The 19,971-nt window shown below is 48.5% G+C and overlaps 1 pseudogene; it reads left to right on the plus strand.

The window, feature by feature from the left end:
- Positions 1-1,144: 1,144 nt before the first annotated feature.
- Positions 1,145-2,551, plus strand: LOC144172520 (uncharacterized; annotated as a pseudogene).
- Positions 2,552-19,971: the final 17,420 nt, after the last annotated feature.

Raw genomic sequence — 19,971 nt, forward strand, 5'->3', positions numbered from 1 at the left:
CGCATCAAAGATCCATCAGGGAGCCGGAAGAAACAGGTTTACACACCACTCCAGACAAAACCGAGTTCGCTGTCATTCATGGTGACCGACACACCCCTCTAAAACAGGAAGAAAAATGGTATTTTAAGGTTTACATCGGTGATCGACCCATAACTCGGAAATCTACAATCCGAATACTCGGTATTTTATTTATTTATTTATTTATATATTTATTTATTTATTTATTTATTTACATGGTACGGCTGACCTCCGGAACAAGGCCCTTGGCAGGAGGGGGCGGTAAGAAAAAAAAAAGACGGAAAAAGACGCGACATGAAGAAGTAAAGGGAGCAAAAATGTGGCAATATGCCTGGGAAAGGTTTATGTGCAGTGGCATTATTGTAGGCACAATAAAAAGGACAAAAAGAAGGCACCCAAAAGAAGAAAAGCGTTAATACAACCTGATGCACGCATGCGCAAAAAGATTTGCACTGACGCAACAACCTATTAGTATCGATCAGATACGAGGCATCTTTTCAGTAGCAATATCATCCCAACAGAACGCGACAAAGTGAGCAAAAAACTGTCTGTGGGGGGAAACCACGAAAACATACAAGGGGGCCCCAAAGCACAACTGCACACATTGGTCGTCAAGTTACAACTGGAGGCAAAGAATACAAGATATACAACGTCCGCTGTATATCTGGATGGAGAGGGGAAATGTACACATGTTATTTTTTCAAAGCATTCTTGAATGATTCGACCGTCCTACATTCTGCAACGTCAGCTTTAAGCCGATTCCACTCGCGTACACAACGAGGGAAGAACGAATTTTTAAAGATGTCGGTTTTGCATGAAAATTCTTTCAATTTCTTTGAGTGCAGTGAACGAGTGGAACGCCTAATCACGGGTTCAATATAACCATCCCTACTAATCCCTAGTTTGTCATGGTACAGCAGGTACATGTATTTCTGTCTTTCATCGTATCTTGTTTGCTCTAATTTGGTTAACTGTGCTTTTTCCAAAAGCTTTTTCCAAAAGTATGCACCTTGATGAGAACTGCACCGCGAGCACTTGGTTCCAACGGGTTACGAGGAGCAGCAAACAAATCCTGCACGCTTTACCCAGAATCTCTAACCGCATTCATGGAGTAAACGAACGTGAAATGCGACAGTTTTCTCAAGCTTTTCTCGTTTCCCGTATCACTTATGAACTGCCATATCAACCAGTCAACCGCACGAAAATGTTTGCGCTCGATCGGCTACTTAACGAGGCCAAACACATTGTTACTGGCCTTCCAAGGTACACACGCCTCGATGCACTCAAGAGCTGTAGCAAGCTCAACAACCTTTCTGAGCTCGTCGACATGCACATCCACACACAGGAGACAAGGCTTCGCGCGACAAATGCTTGGAGGTACACACTAATGCTCCTCGGGTATGGCATCCAGACATCGCCCACTCTGCCCAACAAAACACCGCCGTGGGATGTCACTGCGCTCACCGATGGCAAGCCACTTCCGCTTAATATGAACCCTACTCAGCGAGTGAGGCACCTTGCCTATGCAGAGAGGCATACTAAGGCTACGAGCTCCGTCCCCTTGAATGAACGCATCGTATACACAGGCGCTGCACTTCCGGTAGATGGTACCAGCAACACTTGCTATGCCACTGCGTGGTACGACCAGGACCAGACAAATGGGTGCCAGAACCGACGCCATCATGTATCAACACAGGCCATGTACAGCACACGCGCAGAGTTAATGGCCATTCTAGATTATTTGGAGTGGGTCCTCGAAACTTCATCTGAAATTGACTCTGTTCACCATCTTGTGTACACTGATTCTCAGGCTGCTCATTGAGCATGCGCTAATGTTCTTTACACAGATCCTGAGCTGCAGAAGATCCGACACCAGGCGTGCCTACTTCGTGAACGCGGTCACGATGTTACCATCCTCTGGGTCCCCGCGCATTGTGGTATCCCCGGAAACGAGAAGGCGCATACAACAGCGCGCGCTCACCTTTACACCGCGCTAGCCAGAGCCTCCGATACTCCTTTTCCTCTCCTAGCTACCCCACACGAGCTAGCAGATCCAATGGCAGACAAGTATTTGACAAAACAACAACGTGCGGCCTACCTCATAGCAGTTGGCAATCCACTCTTGATACCACCACTCCCCACGAAGATATTCACATGGCGAGAGTCTGTCCTTCTTCGAAGAGTTCAGGCAGGCACACTCCTTACTCCTTTTTTGCTGAACCGTTTCCCCAGAGGTGACACACCACCACATGTAACTGGCATCTGTTCCACGTGCAACTACCGCGCTGATCTCAACCACCTGTGTTGGGAGTGCCCCCTCTACATTTCCGCTAGGCTTCGTGCCCTGGCCACCATAAAATGGGGACTCGGGCCTTCTTCTCCCGTGACATGGGCCTGTCTGGATCCCAAGCCTCCGGATCGATCCACCGAGGCTTGGCGAGCACTCCTCCTGTTTCTTCTAGACCCTGCGGCGGCGCCACCGGTAGGTGATCGGCTCCTCGAAAGCCACAAGATTAGAGCGACCCCAACTTAGCTGCCTGTAATGCGTCCGTTAAAAAAACGGAGGCAGCCCAACCCTTTCCCTGTTCTATAACACCGTAGTCCTTTCCACCGCAGTGCCCTCGGCACAATATAATGTGAAATAAACGTGGTTTCATTCATTCCGCCTTCTGTAGAGTCTGGATTGCGCCATCCAGAAGAAGCACTTGGATGGTCCTGCCAGTGAGGCGGTCGTCTTGAACCAAGGTACTCTGAATGATAGCCGGGTTACTTCCCGTGCCCGTTAAAACACCCGTTTTTTTCCCTGAGTATATACCCTTCAACCGTGGTCATGCCTTCCAGAAGGAAGACAGCGACCTTCCTTCCATGTGTAGGTTCCTGTCAAGAGACTGTTCTGCCATGTGCCATTGTTCTCTGCATAGACCCCAGTTTTCCGGGGACTCTGAAGTTTCGGGCAGCCATGTCAAGCGGTACAAATCTTAGGCATCACGCAAGCAACGACCTTATCATGGCCCCGCTTACACTTCTCAGCCTCGTGACCAAGCTTTCCACATGTGTTGCACTTCGGAAAGTCCTTAGGTGTGTTGTGACCATCCGCTAAACGGTTTCCGAGTCGGTCGCAGAAGAAGCACCATGCAAACGATCTCTTCGGTCCCTCAGGTGGCACTTGTCTTGGCTTTCGTACATTACCCGCAGCTTCTCCGAAGTTTTGCAAACACTGGGTTTCCAAGACGCGGTCCGTATACGCTACTGGCGTAGCAGGAGCCCTGCACTCCCGCTCCTTTAACAACACGCCCATCATCGAGCAGCAGCAATGAAGGAACTGCTCGGAGATCATGTGATCACGGAGGCTGTCGTATGTCTTAGGTATTTAGGCCATCTCAACCGAATGGTCGAAATATCCGAGAGCCGAGCAGCTAGCTGCTTTATAGTCTGGCTCATGCCCTGCTAACCTTTTTCTGATAGCCTTGCGCCATGAAGCGGAAGCGCTACAGCAGGGCCTTCTTAACGTTATGGTAGTCGAGGGCCTCATCCTCGGTCATCCTACTAATCACCATCAGCACCTCTCTGTTGAGGCATATGCTCACACCAGTAGCCCATTTTTTTCTCTGGCCAGTTCTGTCCAGTCGCCACCTGTTCAAACCGCTGCAGGTAGGCATGGAGGCCGTCGCCCCACACGTCGAACACGGGCAAGGGCTCCTGGGGATTGGCAGTGGATATCGTTGAGGCAGCCGCACCGGCTTCTGTCTCTGGCGCATATCTTTGCGCCCCTTCTTGCAGACGAAGTCTGAGTTCTTGAGGACGCCTCTTCCTCTCGCCCGCTTCCAGCTTGGCATCACGTTCGGCTGCGCGCTCTGTCCTGAGCAAAGCCCCGTCGCTCCCTACCCACGCGTAGAGCACTTCGCCTGAGAGGTTTAAGTGCGTTCCGGATGCTATGAGTTTGTCCAAATTTATGCCTGAACCTTGCGTGAATGACCGCGACACTCAAATTTCTCCTTACGAGACCTAACGAATCATGGCAGGCTCGCTAATATTTGTGAAGGTGTGGGTCACGACTCTGCGGGGAATAGTGCGGTAGATGATAGGTGTAACATTAGGGGACAAGAAGGGAGCGGAGTGGGTCAGCGAACAAAGGTGTGTTAAGGACATAATAGTAGAAATAAAGAAGAAAAAATGGACGTAGGCAGGGCATGTAATGGGAAGGCAAGGAAAACGTTTATCATTAAGGGGACAGAGTGTATCTCTAGAGAAGGCAAGTGCTGCACGGGGCTGCAGAAAGTTAGATGGCCAGATGAGATGAAGACGTTTGCGGCATAAATTGGTCGCAGTTAGCACAGGACCGGGGTAATTAGAGAATAATGGGAGAAACCTTTGCCCTGCAGTGGGCATAGATAGGCTGGTGATGATGATGGGTCACATTTGATTCTTTCAGAGGATTTCAGACTAGTAGTCGGCCGTCTGACACCGCAGGGAAATATATTGCAAGACTGAAAGGACGACGGACATGAACGTCAGGTAACCCACAAAAAGGAACGATAACACTGTGCGAGATAATCCCCGCAAAACTAAGGGTAAATACTCGCGGAAAAGCAAAATGTCCAACGTGGGACGTGCGATGCACCAGGCGAATGTTGGGCTGCACCGTCACCTCTAACTTCGAAACATGGAATGTCATCATCGCTCTAGTCGGTGGGAGTGATGCGGGAAGTTCACTGGCTGCAGCCCCGGAGCTGAGGACCACAGGGTGCTCGCAAACTCGTCCGGAGAGTCATGCCCACACCGGACGCCGAGCGGGATGCCGTGCTTGTCGTGCCTTGTCCCGAAAGCGGTGGTCTCGCCCAGCACCAGCGTCTTCAATGATGGGCCGGCTTCACCCGCAAACTTTGCAGCAGCACTTCCGCCAGCCGCAAGTGCCAGACTTCTTTCTCGTTTGGGCACTCCGACACACACCCACCAGGCGATCGCCCATCCATCTTGCTGCATGGGGGTTGCACTGTTCACAATTCGGCCACGTCATCACACTGACCCTTGTGGAGTACATTGGCTGGCCACTTATTTGTGTTGCATCTCGACATCTCCGCCGATGAGCATCACCGTTCGCCTTGCCAGAAAGCTCTTGATAAAATTGTGAAATCTTTTCTCCATGTCCAAACTCAAAACTTGGTCGAGTATTGCCGAGTGATTAACATTATCGAAAGCTCCTTGTAAATCGAGCAGAAATACACTCCTGTGTCGGTGTTCCCTCTTGATGGTTAGTTGTCTCTATTGTAGCATGGTGATTTGCATGGAGGCATTCCCTCAGACACCAATCATTGCTCCGATTTAGAGTTTGTAGTCTTTTAATTAATTTTGCCATCGTGGCTTCAGGACGTACTCGAACACCTTCCCCACAAAGGACCACAGCGATATTTGTTGGAGGGTGAAGATGATGATGATGGTTGGGTTTTTTAGGCACAAGGCTGACACACCATTAGGACTAATGTGTGTGTCTGCATGGACTCACGCTTCCCGAAAAAGAGAACGCAAGAGCTTTTTTCAGGGTTAAATAAATAAACATTCTCGTCTTCCCAGCCGGCAAGTTCCTTGAGGTCAGCTGGACTTGACGTTCACAGACTGACATATTACATGATTTAAAAGATATCTGCCCATCGTTTACATAGAAGGGATAAAAATTGTACTTGGCAATGCCTTCCTAAGGGATTTCATCTTGACTATAAAATGAGTGCAGCTCAAAAGGTCACCTTGTGGCATGCCATTTTCTTGCCCGTGAACCTTTGAGAGTGCACAACCAACTCTCCCTCGAAACGTTCTCTTGGACAAGTAACTAACAAGGGTGTTTAATATGTTACCTGAAACACCGAATGGCTTGTGGTCACTAAGGACCCTGTAACGCCAAGTGGAGTTCTAGGCATTCTCGAGGTTGAAAAACAAAGTTACAGAATTCTGTTTATGCATGAAGGCATCTTTGATGCCTCCTTGAGTTGATCGTTCGTCAATCGCCCCAACCTGAAGCCTGCCTGACAGCTCTCGAGAAGACTGTTGTACTCAAGGAAGTACACAAGCCTGCGATTTATCACCTCTTCGAGAAGCTTGCACAGGCAGCTAGTGAGGCCAATAGGCCGATAACAGGCAGGAGAGGAAGGGTCCTTTCCTATCTTCAGAAAAGTTACTACAATGGCCTCCCTCCCAGAGTGTACAATGTGGCACGAAAGACACATTATATTATATAGATGTAGAAGTGTTTCAAGTGAGTCTGTGTGGAGGTGTTCTATGATTGTATATGTGATGTTGTCTTGGCTCAAGTAATTCTCAAGTAAACTCTCAAGTAATTCAAGTAATTCAAGCTCAAGTAAACTCTCAAGTAATTCAGTGCGGCGTAGTGGAAGGTCACAGTATAAGTTTGGCCACGTAGGGTTCCGTAACATGCGTTTACATCTTCACGTACGGGAGTTTCCTATTTCAGCTTCAATACGGAAAACAGCTGGCGTGGCTCGGAATCAAACCAGCATCCTTGGGTCCAACAGCCCAGCGCCTTACCGACTGACCTACACTGGCGCGTTTTCAACCGGAGCTGATGCCGGAAACAACATAGATCACCTAACTAAAAAGAAGAAAGGACTATCGCCAGTCTGTCTCACATATGAAGGAAGGCATTATTTATCATTGGAGACGAACTCTAATAAATCGAAGCATATAAGGTTTAATCACACGAACTTGCGAACTGCGTTTCAATATTTCCGTGGTTGTGTCTCTGCTGCATCTCTGTTCGGAAAACGGCGTAGGGTGCCCCAAGGTCAAGTTAAAAATTGCCCTCAGCCCTCCAAGGGTACAGCTGTTTTAGAATGCTCGAAGTAGCTTAGGAGTCAAGCGGCCCAGCCGAACTCACCGTTGCTAAAAAAGAGAAAATGTTTAAAAAATTGCCCGCATCATACAATCATGACAAATAGAAGCACAAGAAAGAAAGAAGAAGTAACAGTAATACGCTTCAGGCCATTGATAAGAAGCCAGATATCGTACAGCTTACCGTACGTCACATTTACCGCACCCAAGAGAATCACAGAAACACTATAATCAGGACAGCATATAAAGTAATTCTCCACTTCGCAGTTCTGACCATGAGGCGAACTCGCAACAAAGGTAAAACCAGGGTAACAGAACGGATCACCTGAGATGGGTTCAGAAGAACAAAGGGTTCCAAATTTGATGGAGCGATGAAATGACAATAGGAGTTAAAGAATGGACTCGAGCAGTGCAGGACAAGAGTGGTCAAGGTCACTGAAAGAGACCTTAGCCCTGCAGTCGACCTAAATAAGAAGTTGATAATGATCACAATCAATAGGCTCAAACCATGTGTGCCCATAGTTCTGTAGAACAAATCAGAGAAACAGCTCTTCTAAAACCAAGACAGCGGCTAGAAAAATAAAATCGAAACGGTGGATTCCATGGAAGAAAAAACGTTATCAAAACGAAATGACTGGGTTCCATAAAAGACATGACACTAATTCATTACCTGCGCATAAAACTTCTCCTCTAAAAAAAGATGACTCCAAACTAACCCAACAACAGGTGACGTGGAAGGATCGCGCTCATTTGAGAAACGTTCCAAACTCATGAGGCATCTGTGCGCACCGACTGAGGCAACTACAAAACTACAAAAGAGAAATTGTTGTAGTTGACTGCTAAGGCAATCTGCGATTTCATGGCTTTTCTAAGTACACGAACGAAGAAGCATAAGTGGAGACATGCTGTTTGCAATCCGACTGGTAGATGTATCGAATAGAAAGGTAAACACCATTACAGACTCTGCAAGGTAAATAAATAAGCCTTAGAAAGCGCAATGGGTGCACTAGAAGGCGCATTAGAGCTGGCAAACATCTAACTGCCTCCGTAAGACACATCGTTCCTGATTTCCGAAAGTTCCCAGCCTCAACCAGACACCACTACACAAGTGTCTGGAAGAGAACTAGGCACAGGCCAAACGACAGAGGAATTCAGTTACTGTGTTCCTTGAGACCAAGGCAACTTTACTCCCCTCCAAAAAACGGCAATAACGCCTCGCCATCGTAGGACTAAGAACAAGATACTTCCATTGTTACAAGAAGGTCTCGATGCCAAAGAATTGCAAAATCTGTGGAGTATAACCCAACAGAATTATCTGGAACTTTATGTGGGCGAAACGTTTTTATTTCATTTTATTTCATTTATTATACCATTAAAGGCCCGTAAGCATTATTAGTAGGCGTCCTGAAACAGTCTTTACGGAGATGGAAATGAACGTAAATATTGTTGAAAACAAAAAAAAACATGCAAAAACAGAAAAGCACTAGAGCACCGGAGTTTGAAACATTGGCTAAGGTAGGAACATCGCAAAACAAGTCTTACATAATTTACAGAGTTAACAATAGGGCGAAGCAGTGCACAATGATTAAGTTGAACAATAAATCTTGCACAAAATATGTGTTACAGCAGTAAAACGTGAAGGTTTATCTTGAGTGAGCATATTGGCTTTTAGTCTATCTCAAAAACGTTTATTATCAGTGCACGTGGCAATGTCATCCGTTAATGCGTTCCATACTGTTACAGCGTTAGGAAAAAGGATGAGCTAAATGCTGATGTATTGCTAATGTGGAAACATTCCACATTAAAACAAAACTCTGCTAAAATTGCCTAAACATTAACCCTCCTGCAGGAAACCTAGACATGTCCAAGTGTATGCTCAGAGGAAAAAACTGAAACGAAACAAAAAAACTCCCACTTTCCCTCGTGGGAACCCCTGTGTAGATGCGACGCATAGGCGGAGCTACGAAGAGACCGCGTTTTATAGCGCGCATAACGTTGAGGTGACTGCGTAAGCCAGGCCCAGTCGATGACGACGTTGGCGTACTTGTAAAGCGGCGTGGACTGTAGGTGTTTGAGCCAAGCGTGGATGTTGCTTCGCCAGAGAACGACACACCGGTTATATGCGCAGCGCGGCCGAAGGAGATGAAACCGCGGAAGAGAGTACTGCACATGCGCCGGGCCCAAGCGCCTCTGCCGCGGCTATGAGTCAACGTGCCGCGGCTATGACGCAACACAATCCAACACGATCCACTTTAATCCAATCCAATCCAATCCAAGCCAATCCAATCGAATCCAATCAAATGCCCCTCGCGAGAGGGTGTTCATTATGGGAGAGCAAAAGGGGTGAGCGGCGGAGAGCGCAGCTTGCGCGGCGAGGAGAATGGGTGAAGGGCACACAACGCCGACGACGACGACGACGACGCCGGAGGGACAAGGCGAGCAAATCAGATGCTCTGCATCAAATATACCTATATCGAGACATGGGAGGAACATTTGACCAGGTCGTTACATAAAGATTAGTGCGAGCTGATGAGAGGGCGAGGAAACAAGACACTGCGTCGGGCGCCCTAGACTTTATATTTCATCCATGAGCTCCCTACCTTATCTTTTCCCCGTTTCGTACACCTCAACTATATCTTTCGTAGCAAAGATTGTCGTTCTCTCTCATTACGCACAAAGCAAAATTATCCCATCATGCCTAGATATCCAAGAATAAACAGTTTAAAACACTGACACTGACACCTTCTCGCTCAAACTAACACCCTGCAGCCGCAACGTTCCACTACCACGCATCAAGTCACAGAAGCGCAGAGGGCCTTTGTCTCTCCTTGCCCAGGGCGATTAAACACCTTCGCTGCTAGTCTTTTCTCTTGGCTGCCCTCCATTACTTGTCAAGCACAGATCGTATAAAAGGTAACGGGTTACAGAAACACTCCCTGGGAGTCAAAGTACTGCTATCACGTCTTAGATCTTTTGACCCAAACGTAATTTCAGGTACAGCATTTTATTGCGTGTACTTGTTCTATCTCTGCTCACTCCAGTAATGTTTGCCGCGTTTTGTGAAGGTGTTGTTTAATGTGTGGTTTGACGTCAGTGTAGGGCAAGGTTGTAATGTCTACTGTGTTTCCGAGTGCCAGAGTCGGGGCCCTCCATTTGCCATCTCTTTTCCCACTATCCCAGCGTGTCCGGGGACCCACCAGTGAACCAGTATCCTCGGTATTCAATGGCGTGGAATGCATGCAGGCAACCAAGTGTGCGGCGCCATATCTGTGGCCAAGCGTATGTTCCTAGGCGACGTTGTGCGCACGGCCCAAAGATCAGGCACCCCTCTTCTCCTCCATGCAATCGTGTGAGTGGGCCAATGGCCTCAGCGATATGCTGCCGGCGGCGCGGCGCCGGTAGCCGATCGCGGAGGTCGCTTTACCAATGGAAAGTGCACTGCTGTACGCGGCGGTGGGTAACGCCCCTTCTCTGTCGCAGAGTGCGTCTACGCTCCGGGAACGCCTTTTGTCAGCGCAACGCACGGCTCGGGAGAATCTCGATGTGGCGCACATGAAGCAAGACGAACAGTATAACAAAGGCCGTCGTCACCTTGTGTATAACATCGGTGACGTAGTGTTCAGGAGAACGCACCCACTCAGACATGCTGCGCGCGGCTTCACCGCAATGCTCGCACACAAATGGCAAGGGCCATACCGAATTATTGTGCAGAGAATTCTGCTCACGTATGAGATGCAGTCACCTAAAAGCGATGAGTGGGTGCGTCCTGTGTACGTTAGCGATCTCAAGGGCTCTCACGTTCGCACTGGTGATGCCAAACCGGTGGTAGCGGAACCAGAAGGTTAGAGTCCCGGTTCTGATGACAGAACTGCCGGCGGTAGGGTTCGCACCCATCCCTACGGCCTGAGGGTGCGGTAGTGTCTACCCCCCACGGGTCCGTCTCTAACGTGATTCTACCACGAAGGAACCCGCAGCGCAGCACAGTCGCCGCTTCAAGTTTCTTCGCGCCACGTGTGTGGTGGTGCGAGGCGTAGTTTTGTGTCTGTCTGTTACGATGCCAGCCTGGGCTTGCCGACCGCGGGCCCTCCCGGTGCGACCCGGGAGCTTTCAGCCAACAGCCTGGTGTGCGAGGCGATAAGTTCGTGACTAGCCCGGGCCTGCCGAGCAGAGGGCCTCCTGGTTTGACTTGGGAGCTTTTGCGCGGTCCGGGGGTCCTGGTGCCCTTCGGAGATGTGATGCGGCTGTGGTTCGACTCCTTGTCAATGGCAGAGTCCTGTTCATGGATTGGAGGCATGCGGAGCTCCTCCCGGAGCTGTAACTCTGGCGTGGAGGCGGCGGTGGGTGCAGAGCCTACAGCTCGTTCGTGGGCTTCGAGACTCTACGAGCACCTGTCAACCTGGTTGCACCCGGGCTCATCGCGGCGCCTCCTGTTCCGGCGCCGAGCAGTGGAGATCCAGTACACCGGGGCGCTGTCGGGAGGGGCCTGGCTGTTCCGTGGAATCCTGCAAAGGGCAGCCGTGAATGCGCTCCTGCAGATGCCTACATGGTGGCGATGGCGACCGAGCAGGATGCTGCCGCACCTTGGAAGTTCCCGGCCCACCGCGGCCTCACAGGGTGGCCTCAGATGCGGACCAGCGTTTCCATGTTCAATAAGACCCCGAGAAGAATCTTTCCTTATCCATCTGTGATCCGTGTTTGAGGAGAAATAGATGTGGGGGCAAGCCTTGGCGCAATGCCTTCTGGACTGTAGGGGGTTGCTCAGAGCGCTTCGGCGCCCCTCGCCATGACCCTCCCCACTCCCCGCCGGCCGAGCACCCACGGTCCGTGGTACCTGGGGACGCCGGCGCCCGAGAGATGGCGTTGGTGGACACGGAGCCGCGAGGAAAGACGTTTGCTGACAACCAACGCCCCGATTCAAAGGGAGAGCCACTAATCGACATCATCATCAACGGGCAGCGGTGTGGGAAGAAGCGGACGTCTTACGGGAACTCGGACTCGGGAGGCCAGGGGTTGTTATCTGGTTTGTGTGTGGACGCTGTACTGAGAGTGAGATCCATGTGAGTAAAGAATTTTTTCGTACTCAACTGCACTGTGCCTTAATCCTTGGCATGCCGTAGAAAGCAGGCCCACAAAAGAGACAGGTGACTGACAAACAGGAGGCATTTAGGTGTATCACAAAGGACATGTTCAAAATGATTCTTCTTCATGGATAAAATTTTAAAGCCTAGAGCAAATCTATTTACGTTCATTTGCCCTCTAGGCAGCACTTGTTCTACTGAAAATACAGACTTTGAAATGGTCTTGTTTGGAAAGCATCCGACGCGAGATGAAAACCCTGGTGTAGCACTGGGTGGAGCATTCTTAATGCTGCTTTTGTCGCCGACTCATACGCGACACTTCCATTGTGCAAACAAGTACAAATTAAGCGGGTATAACGATGGATGAGGAGGTCTTTGTCTGCACCTTACGACTGATGTGAAAGGAGCTTCATAATAATAGTGGTTTTCAAATATTTATGCTGAAGTTGTTTGGTTTTCGGAATGAACATGAGTTTGCTGTCCAGCACAACACCTAAGTGTGAGGTTCCTTCATTTTGTGGATGGGGTAAGCATTGGACATCAGCTTGCACGGGTGCTCGCTTCGACGTGTTTCTTGTTCCATGCGAGGCTCTAAGAAAATTGGCCAACACTGCAGGAGGAAGAGAGGGAAAACGTTTACTGACATGTTTTAGTAGTTGGGCAGCACTCCACCGAGGGCTCGCGCCACATCCGACAGCTGCCGACGGGGTCAGCAGGGGTGGTCAGGTCAGCCCTTGGTACAGGTGTCCAACGGCCTCTGCTGCTTTGCGTTCCCGCTGAATCAGACCGATATGGTCTTCACGGCCAACTTTGGCCAATCGCAGAAAAATATCTTTAAGTGGGTATACTTCGTTTGAGAACGTGCACCGGGGATGCTGGGCGGTCACCGCGAGGCAGGCATACACGTGCACACGCATTTTCCGGGTTTTTCACCTGCCGTGTGGTCACCGGTATCTTGGCCAATCGCTCTAAGGGGAACGCTTGGCTTGACAAACAAGCGCCATTGACGCTGGGCGGCAGTCATGAGGCACGCACGCACGCACATGCGCTCGACATTCTGTTGGTTCGGGTAACTGCAGGGTGGTGCACGCACTGTGCCATTTTTGGTATTTTTAACTCCAGACAAAAAATACAATTTTTGAAACCGCTTCGCTGCAAGAAACCAGTACAACGTACAGCAGCATTTGCACATGTCACAAACAGCAACATTGCTGGAGATGACTTTTCATGAAACTGAAAAAAAAATCCTGCCATCTCCATTAAGTGAATGATGATGAGAGGGGCGAAGCTAAAATGCTTATCGGTAAAACCGTGAAACATCCGCCCAACCATCCTATAAAGACTAGACGAGTTGTGATAGGTATTCTTGACGGCGCACACCCTCTGAATGAGCAAAGGAAATAAGGCGCATTCATAGCCACGCTCGCGTCCAGTTTGCAGCACACTGGGAAGAGCGCCAAGTACATCCCGTCGCGGGCAGAGAGTCGTGGGATCAAAACCGGCGCCGCCGCGTCAAGACCACCACTCCTGGCGACGTCGTCGTCGACGTCGTCGATGTTTGTGGTGATCACGTAGGGCTTGCTTGGGACGATGAGAATCTTCATGAGTAAGTTGGCAAATTTGGTGTGACATTTTAGCCACCTTGGCCGTCCCCTTCTGCAGAGCGTCTTGTTTCGCGTACCCTCGATACGTGTCTTGAGTTCGCAGACAATAAACCACGACATCTTCTTCTTCGTCTCCTGCTTGTTGGGTAGCAACGAACGCGTTGAACGTTTTGACCTCTTCGTCCAATCTTTGGTTGGTCAATCCCTAGGGTCATCCTGCCACAATCATCATCAGAGGTATGCACACGGCATAACAAGGGATGGGACTGGCCCCAAGCAAAAAGAGCTTCGCCGCTAAAACTTAGAAGCGTATAGGGGGCACAGGCCAAAGCCGTGCAAATCCACCAAACATTCATCGCAACAGACCTAAGAGGTGCCAGCGTGCGCGAAACTGTCTGATAAAGAACTAGAGCCACATTTAAGGGATGACTTACGAGCAGCTGTGATGGGGCCCTATAGAAAGATACGTACAAATCAATTTCTACTGCTGTGTCTTTGGGAATACCCTAGGGTGTATAAGTGGCATTGAGAAGGATAATTATAGTGGGTTTTATAAAGTGCTATTTGTCAAGTAATCAAGACCCACTGTACGTTCTGTCTAATGGTGAAATAAAATTTGGCTGGACACTATGCAACCTCAGGTCATTAAAATGTAGCATCGTCGGTTAAAACGTTGTGGGATGGCTATTGAGGGTTTGGTAAGAGTATCTGCCTGGTGATCGTTAAAATGTCAACTCATAGATTGACTAGTTCCTACGTACTGCTATTGACACTATAAGCATTCTTACCCATACACAATGGTAAACTAAGTGCATGTGAATCTTTAATAAATTTTCTCAACGTATCTGGCAGCTTTGCTTTTGACCATATTGTAAATGTGCCGATTGCTGCCAATCTCGCTTCTGGAATAGAAATAGGAGATCATGACTGGTTGTTTTAAAGGCTCTGTCTTAAACTTCACTAAATATCTTTTACGATGCTATTTCTGCCGTAGGTAAACCCTAGGGCTCTTCATAACGACCTCTGAAGTCTGTTATTACTGGCTAAAAGAAGGTAGCCCTTCTGCAGGTTCTTGTTCAATTGATGGAGGGCGTCCGAAATTTAGTTCCTAGAGCAGGTGGCCATACTTTTTTTTATGATGTTTCTTTACCACTGAGTTTATTTTGAGATTAGATGCCCGTTCGTATTGATGAAGCGGCAAATTTTGTTTGCCATTCTGGTTTACAAGGTTTTTTTAAAGGTTCTGTTTGCGTTCAGCTACTTACGCTACAAAGTCAATGTAATGACTGCGTACGCCTCTTAGTATGGTATGTTGTCCTACGAATTTCCTTCGTTTGCAGTCGTTCCGGTGATGGCTCGTACAACGTAGCCACAGCTGCCTTTCGGGTGGTTTTTGAAAGGTATTGTTTTCAACACGGCACATGAAATGCCAAATTAAGCAGGCATGAACCATCGTGGTTCCGCGGCACTGAACGTCAGTCTCCGCGGAAGTAGGTGTTACACTGTGGTTGACGGGGAAAAGTCTGCGCCATAAATGTGTAGGGGCCAATGAAGCCGGAGAAAAATTGCACTTTCTTCCCGTAGGGGAACCCTGAGTAATTTGCGAAGCAGCCATGGGGTTGACGGAAGTGCCCATTATTTTCAGTTCGTCGTTTCCGTTGATGTTCCCATTCGCATTCCTTCGTTGTATCAGTAGCTTCTTGACGTAGTTTGAATGAGTGAAGGACATCACGCGCGTCTGTAGCACATGCTCCCGTCTCGGTTTGTAGCGCAATGGGAAGAGCGCCACCTACCTCCAGCTGTGGCCATGGAGTCGTGGGTTCGAACCCGGGCGCCGCCTTTCTTTTAATAGTGGACTGCGCTGATGTCAGCCAAAACGCTGATAGCGCTGAAGAGACGCGCATGCGTAGTAGAGTGCGGAAGGCGGACAACGACAAGAAGGGAGGTAGGGACACAGCCCCGAGCATAATATGCTTCGTATCTAAAAACTTCCCGCGTCAATCCAGGAGCACAGACAATGGTAAACCGCAATACTTGTTCCCCAGATTTTAAGAAAATTGAACGATGCGTCAAATAAAGGCGGAATTTACGGCTTTCCTGGCATGCGGAAGTGTTCAAGCGGAGAACGTTGCGGCAGAGAAAGAAAGAACGAGAAAGTCGAGAAAGAACGAGTTGGAAGGCTTGCAGATAAGGCACGGGTAATGAAACAGACAAGGCGTGAAGTACAGAAAGCAAATGGCTGCAGAAGAGAAAAAGGGATGTAATTTTGTTTTTGGTGAATAGTGGTAAGTAAAGGTCACACTGTGTCTCAGTCGGTATCGTGAAAGCGCATGATAAAGGAATTTCACAAGGAGCATACAGCTGTTGAATAACTGAACCGGGACTACCTTGTGAGACAGGCAACGAGAAGTCCAGCAACGATGTCATTATGTTTTCGGTTTAAGAGCATACGTGAGCATGCCCCATCCACGTGTGCCACATTATCTTCAAGATGAAAATCCCTTTGAAGATAGCATTTTTTTCAGTTCGGTCCACGTACTATGATGGTGAAACCTAGTAAATCACTGGTATTTTAATACCCAGTCGAAGTCGGACCTTCAACCTACTCAAACTGGCTAGTGCCGAATACGCACGCTGATTTTAGAAAAATTGTAACGGAAGTTCGCATGTGGTTTTACTTGTGACCCGGATCTAGACTTGAGAACATACCAGAAGATGGCTTGCCAAACATAGCGTGCCAAGAAAGGCGAAGGCCTTGCTCTCATGAAAGACTTCCTAATTGCTACATATAGTTTTTGTCTCATTTGCCACCTTCGTTTCTTCTTTTCATGAGACTTCGCTGATACAGGAAGGCCCAGGGTCAGGCTTTGGAATGGAATAAGATATAATAGGACTCATTGTAACATTGTGCAACTCCGAATTGCAAGTTCAACAGGGTGTTCGACTGGTACTTTTTGAGAGAGAATATGGAAGCCTTTTGCTTTGAGCCAAGAACTTCAATTATAAAGCATTGAAGGAAGAGAGAGAAACATCGGTTTATTTAACTCGTTGCATCAGAATATTCTTACGGCCTCGACGCCGCGAGAGGCATTATTACTGCAAAATTCCTTTGTGGTGGCCCGTTCTAAGATGTTTTGTCCGAGAGTTTTGCGTGGGATCAGTGCTCCTGCCACTGATTTGAGGTGCGGATGGGATAAGGGCTAATAGTAGGAGGTGTTTGGTACTCATACTGTGGTGTAGGTGTTTCAAAATATACGTAAGAAAAAACCGGTGGTGGGTTTTTCGGAGGAGCATCTAGGGTGTGGTGGGGTTGATTGGGGATATAAATTGGTTTGTAGTCGATAGAAATGGTTTGTGTCTTATTTACGTGTGACTTGTTTCGGCGTCATGGAAAGTAAGGTTGCCTATTTTATAGTAGGCTAAAATATAAGGGTGTTTGTAGAGTGGTTGTAGCTTTGAGGAGAATCGGTAGTGTTTTTGTTCTCTTTCTAATGGAACGGGTCGATGTGAATGGGCACTGGTAGAGCGAGATTTTCCTCATTATGAAGAATACACCGGTATCTCCTGATCAGATATTATGGTTATGGGGCTTCATAAAGCATGACAGAAGAGCACGTTGTGCTTAAATTATTCAAAATGCCGCCATCACAGACGCCACGCAGGCTACGCCTACCAACAGCTCCTTTGTTAGAGTATAGGTCCACACCGCTAAACTGCAATTTCCTACTCTTCGCCATTTTGTAACATTTACCCGTCTTGGAAAGTGACCATCTAGGTCAAGGTGACAGTCAACGTATGGGTGCCATGAGCATGAGAACAGATGAGTATAAACAGTCAAGCTCTTGTTTTAGCGGATGAACAAGATGGGCTTGGTAGGCACCGGTTCTTGTTTATTATATACGCTACCAAGGTCACGAGGAAATGATGAAGATGCTGGGAACCACTCTGGACGAAACGGCTTGGGACAGGGCGTGGTCTGCAGGACTCGAGAGCTAGCATCTGATCGGATTTCGCATTTTCTACATTGATCGTTCACAGGATATGGACACGGGGCCGGTATCATCAAGTGCTGGTGGTGCCTGGGTGGCGGTTGTACGACACAACCCACCTACCCTCACTGATTCCGCAGGATGCGAGACAGTTTGATGCGGGGCACGTTTGGGGTGTACCTGAACCAAAGAACACAAGAAGTGAACCATAAGAGACGCATGCGAAATATTTATAGTGCTTACATGAAGGTCAATAAAGATATTCTTACGCGGTTTCGATTTCCAGTCTAAGTGCGCCTTGCTGATCCTCGATAAATCTACTTGGTTATGAAGTGGTGAGATCATGAACCCAAAAGCATAGAGGTGATGAGGAATATTAGGGATGAGGGGCGGAGAAGCAGCACTCAAAACAAGAAGAAACAGCAAACGTGATATAATAGATATTAGAGTGGTTTTATATAAATGGCTGTAAGAAAGTCAGATCGGAGACGGCCAAGGCACACAGTGATGGTTCTGTTAGGGAGATATATCGCTATGTATAGATAAAGCCTGTCCCGGCAGTTGGTATCAGCTATAGGACTTATTGGTGTGTGATAATATCGAATGCCCTTTTCATTTTCAGCGCACCAAATATTATTTGTGTTTAAGAAGGAGTTTCATGAGTGTGTCTGCATTAAGCTGCAGCAGAGAAATTTGCATAAAGGAATAAATTGAGGTTGATTAACGCTGTCTTCTGCAAGCAAAAATAATGGGAAGTCAACATGAAAGTTCGCGTGTTGTGCAACAACACGCGAACTTCACTTCACTTTAAGTGGCCATGCGGGTATTGTGCGAGGCATAGAGGTGTTAAGTAAAATTAGGAGTAGTTTTAATGGTGTCGCGAAGCCTGCGGAGCACACGCGGTGGTGTTTGAGACCCGACACGCACCTGCGGCAGCCACTTTGTTGATTACTGCTTCGCCACCTGCGTAATTTCTGAGTTTTTAGGAGAGAAAAATCTCGCTCCAATAAAATTGCTTTTCTTCGAGACAACTGCATCATTTGTGGCCCCATGACACCTGGTTAGGTTAGGGGTACATGCACCCTAAACCATGAGGAAACCGTCAAGCAAGCCCCACTCGTGCCAGCCGCAGACAGCAAGGCCTTTCACCCAAGCACGCTGTACTACTAGAGAATGTGGCGAAAGGAGGCGTCGCGACCAGCACCATTGTCGATCAAGCCAGTAGTCGTTCTGCTGCAACCTCGAGAGCTCCCAGCATCGAAAGGATAATCTGGTTCGAATTTCAACCGGTGGATGACGAAGGAACCCTAAGGCAAGTGTTTTTTACCTTGATGACTCCGCTCATGTCTGATTCGAAAAATACGACACCTCGCTAACTCGCTTCGGAGCATGTAAAGAACGCTATTTTTAAACCGTTCAGAACTGTCGAGCGTAAAAAACTCAGTGAGCTATTGTTTGAGACGGGAATTTAATACATAATTTAATGTTAGTTGAAGAGATCAAGTTGCTGTTCCGACGTGCTGACCCCGAAGTGGCAGCAGAAAAGAGGCTGTGCTTTCTAATGCGGACGTTAAACAAGGGCTCTTTGTTTGACTCATTCGAAATCTTCTAAAAACCGTCGCTGAATTTCTGACCGAACCTTTCGTGATCAAGGGGACCTTCAACATTCGCTCATGACAGTACGATCGACCACCCAACGTTCGTTTGGCAAACCCCGTCGACCCTCTTGGATTCACGACGGAAGACTTACCGGAAACAATACAGGCTGTCGATCGCGAAGATCTGAAGAAACATTTACCAACAACGCCTCAACCTCTGACTGACGTGATCTGGAAAGAAGTGAAACACGCTTTCGGAACTTCTTTGGCATCTGAAGCACCCCGCCGACGCACACGCTATGACCTGTGGCTTGCGGAAGCACCCTGCTCCGTTAGAACGTGTCGTCACGAAGCTCCGCCGTACTGCCATCGACCGTCGCCGCCGTACTCACTGTCGCGGCCGTCCACAGCACCACCATCCACAGACCAAAGCCAGACTAACACTGGCGTTTGGTGATCCGCCGATAATGGTTCACTGTACTACCACTGTAGGAAGGCCGATCTCTTCTATCGTCGCTTCCCACACAAGAGACTCGGACTGCGTGGTTTCTTCATCGATGCCCCTCAGCCTCTTCCTGGGCTGGGATCATGTGATATTAACGACTACCAGCCACCGGCCATCCCATATCAACCGTTCACTGAAGGCCTACGCATACCAATCGCCGAACAGCCGTGGCACTACTGACTTCACAGGTGGAAGCTTCCCCAGCCCGAGCAGGGGAAACTAAAGTCAACTTCTGGAGGTAAAGTTGCACAACACCGGAATAATGAAAGCCCTCCAACGACGCAAGGACGAACCCAACAACCTAATTCACGGCATAGCCAGCCTCTCCACTGGATGTCA

The sequence above is a fragment of the Haemaphysalis longicornis genome, unplaced genomic scaffold (genome assembly GCF_048455015.1).
Source record: "Haemaphysalis longicornis isolate Haplotype H1 unplaced genomic scaffold, Haemaphysalis longicornis Haplotype H1 scaffold_23, whole genome shotgun sequence".
In the NCBI taxonomy this organism is placed as follows: Eukaryota; Metazoa; Arthropoda; class Arachnida; order Ixodida; family Ixodidae; genus Haemaphysalis; species Haemaphysalis longicornis.